The sequence below is a fragment of the Oryctolagus cuniculus genome, chromosome 1, assembly GCF_964237555.1.
Source record: "Oryctolagus cuniculus chromosome 1, mOryCun1.1, whole genome shotgun sequence".
NCBI lineage: Eukaryota > Metazoa > Chordata > Mammalia > Lagomorpha > Leporidae > Oryctolagus > Oryctolagus cuniculus.
This window is the reverse complement of record NC_091432.1, coordinates 82,866,788-82,870,746: the sequence shown is the minus strand read 5'-3', so window position 1 is coordinate 82,870,746 and position 3,959 is coordinate 82,866,788. Positions and strand designations below refer to the sequence as shown.

Sequence of the window (3,959 nt, the reverse complement as noted above, 5' to 3'; positions counted from 1 at the left end):
TGGTTTACTCCCCAAATTTCCACAATGGCCCAAGCTGTCTATCCTTAGCCAGGAGCCAGAAACCAGGAACTTTCTCCTGGTCTCCCATATGGATTTAGAGGCCCAAGCACTTGGGACATCTTCTGCTGCTTTCCCAGGTGCCTTATCAGGGAGCTGGATCACAAGTGTAGCAGCAGGGACTTGAAAGGGTACTCATATGGGAAGCAGGTGCTGCAATCAGTGGCTTTACTCATTAGGCCACAGCTCCCCCACCCCCTTGTAAATTGTAAATAGTTTATTGGTAAGTACATTATTTCAATGGAAATAAAAGCTCACTTGAAAAGGATACAATATAACATCAAAAGAATAAATCCTCACTAATCATCAGAAAATCTGTGTCCATTAGGGCTGTCATGTAGAGATCCAAAATCAATCCAAAAATCTTATTAATCCATATGGAATAGGTTCATAGTACCTGGAATCCACAGAATTTGGTAGATTGTCACTTCCTAACCAAACATGACCTGTTGGGACGTAACTACAGCTTTAAAGGAATTTGATGAACTAGTGGTAAGGATTTTGTCTCCTTCCAAACCAGTTACTCTTTTACAAATACTTGATTTTGGGTCACTCAGGTTGTTTGCAATCACAATATCACCTCTGTGGATATCATAAAAATGTTGACTAAGATTTTCTGCAAAGACAGTATCTGAATTTTGAATTGTAGGCTGCACTGATAGTCCAGAATACATACCAACCAACATATTCAAAATCGTAAAGAGCTATACAGCAAAACTGAATTATATAGCCAACAAATTTTAAGATTTTCCCTAGAACAACTCAAGGCATAGTTCTATGTAGACTGCTACCATTGACCATAAGAATATTTACAATGCACTCAATTTTTAGGGTAACAGCAGGGCTTCCAGAAAAACAAAGTCTAAAGCATATTTCAAAGAATATGTAATTGACCCATGGTTTCGAGATTCCTCTGGCACCAATGAATCCTAGAAAACCCTCATCCAGGACTCAGGTGGGCCTTTCTCACCTGAACAGTGTGGAAGTCTGCTTTTCTTAACACATGAGGAATTCTGAAGTCTCTTTTCTAATTCTTTGCAGACAGAACCACACAGCAGCATCTGACATAATGTTTTGCTCAAGTGATCCATAAAGTCAAAAAATATCACTGCTTGTATTACTGTTGACTGATATACTAATCAATATGTTTTATAAGTATTCTATTTGGGGAAATAAAATATGTAGAATAAGGTTTAGCTGGAAGGTTGTGATTCAGTCTTAAAGTTAGAATTAAGAGTTATGTCTGTGAAGTAGCTCCTTAAAACAAAAGGAATAAAAACATTTTACAGTCAAGTACAACCATCGTGTTCCTGGAGGATAACTGCCAGGATTCAAAAGTATTTCTTGGAAGGTTCTCATATCTCTGACAAGTAAATAACAACTTCTCCCTCAGCAATCTTTGATTTGTCATAGTCTTTCAAAGCTTCTGAGGAATGTTGCCTTCCTTCTGGGTCCCTAGAGAGAATGTTCTCCTAACCTTCCTGGTTTGGTGATGCAATGTTTTCATCTACTTGTTTTCAAAAGAGAAATTTAGAATTTGAGGAGCTTATCTTCTTAGGTTCTCTTCTGTGGTAGATATTTGTACCAAGTTTTTAAGCTTTGACTTCTATGGAACTCTAGCTGCTCTATAATAAGTTCTCTGAGAAAAATTTATCATTGTCAAGTTTGCTAGAGATTAAGGTTGAGATTCCAATATGTATTAGTTAACTTCTTATTAACAGAATGAAATACCAGAGACAGGCTTCTTAGGAATGCAAGAGAGGTTTATTTTGACCCCTGGTTCTGAAAGTTCAAAGTCCAAGTAGGAAGACTTAGGCTGTGGTTCTGGTATAGCAGATCATGGAGCTTCCATTGATGAAAGGTCACAGGGACAGCCGGGAAGTAGAGGGAGAAGCAGTGGGCACAAACTCAGGCTTTTATAATAACCCTCTTATGAGAACTCAAGATATCACAAGGAATCTGTCTTCCGAGGGCACTTCATAATGACTTAGGGGCCTCCTACTAGGCTCTACTTCCTATAGGTCCCGTTGTCTCCTGATAATGCCACTTCCAGTACAAAGCCTTATACACATAGGCCCCGGAGACATCCAATATCCTAGCCATACCCTAATATAATCTCATCATTTAGCCCAATTTTTCTCAAATATGTTTTCTCCAGAATGTACTTTGGCAAACATTAATGTACTATCAATGATGAATGATGGCAAGAATATGAAAATATATATTTATATTTTTCTTTTATAATTTATAATCAGGAATCACACTTAAATGAGGACAATTTTATATTTATTTTCTGTATTTTGGAAGTCCTTCTCCCTGGGTTCTGTGCTACAGTCATTATTGGTGACCCTACAAAAAGCATTGCTTGTGCCTCTAAATAATAACAACCCTACTTACATTGAAGACAGAGCTGAGTCCTCCCTATAGGCTATCTAGGCAATAGTTCATAACCCTCCATGTCCTAAAGATTTTCCTTTAGCCTTTTTTATTCCCTCATGATTTCTCCAGATGTTTCAAAGCAGCTGCTACATATAGAATCCGTTTTCAATTTTTCCAAAGTCTAGGCACATGTAGATTATTTTGTATATTGTTTCCAATTCTATATTTAGATGACTGCTTTTCATTTCCAGACTCTATCATAAAACCAGCTCTTGACTGTTAGCACGTAATTATTCTATGAAGTCCACTTTATATTGAGTTCTTCCTTTTCCAGTTTAATTACTTTTCTCAAATTATCACTCTCTACAAATGTAATGATGGCACAATTCTCTATGACATTGCCAGTATTTTCAAATAACTCAGGTCTCAGGTTTCTTTCTCTGCCTCCATTCAGTCTCCAGAAAAATTTCATCAAAGTAGCCAAGCTTATTCACTGACAATCTTCAGAGTGAATAGAAATTTCTGAGGCCCTTCAGTGTGAATGTTGCTATTCTTTTCACCTTAAATCTATACATAGTACTTGTGTATCAAACCATTTTATTTATATCTGTGTGAGAATATCAGGTGATCTCATAAACCGTATAGATTAGTATGTTCTTGATTGTATTTTCACATCTTATTGCTGAAAATATAATTGGGGAGTACACAAATGCCTATGAGATCACCAGTTTTTTCTTTTATCATTATTTATGAGATCTTGTTTATAGATGCTAATAAGCAATTAAATTAGTCTTCCACATGCTTTCGTTTCCCAAGGTCATATTATCTCCATGCTAAATATACACTGAGCTGGAGGGCTGATAACTCACAATTTTATAAATTTATGTATTTTTGTGTGCTAACATTTGTATAGTTAAGATGAATATTACCATTAATGATATCCCATCATTCTGTCATCACTTAATTGGCAGAGGTTTTTCTTTCTCAGTGATACATATGATAATGGTGAATCAGATTCAATGAAGATTTGATGAAATGTACTTTAATGTCCCCAGTATGCAGAAAACCATGCTCTGTGGCTGGAGGGGAGGGGAGGGATGGAAGACATGGGATTCTTATGGGGAGAATTAGAATAATGATATCAATGTATCAGTTATATCTCCTTTTTTAAAGGGCTTCCAGGTACATTATGACACTTGATTAACATAATAGCAGTAGAGTTATTATTAGCGTACATTTACCCTGGGGGAAAAAAAAAAACATGCTTAAGTGACTTTCCCAAGGACAGATTCACAAGGGCAGCATCATGTTTATTTTATTTATAGAACATAATATAGTGTGTACCACATAATATGTATTTAATATATACTTGTAGGATGAGTAAAAGAGCAAGCTTCTCCTCTAGCTCAATCTAATTATTCTCATTTAGGCTGGCGCCACGGCTCACTTGGCTAATCCTCTGCCTGCAGCGCCGGCACCCTGGGTTCTAGTCCTGGCTGGGGTGCTGGATTCTGTCCCGGTTG

At 36.9% G+C, this 3,959-nt stretch overlaps 1 pseudogene; it reads right to left on the bottom strand.

The window, feature by feature from the left end:
* Positions 1 to 356: 356 nt before the first annotated feature.
* On the bottom strand, positions 357 to 828 carry LOC127484875 (mitochondrial inner membrane protease subunit 1 pseudogene; annotated as a pseudogene).
* Between the last annotated feature and the right edge of the window lie 3,131 nt (positions 829 to 3,959).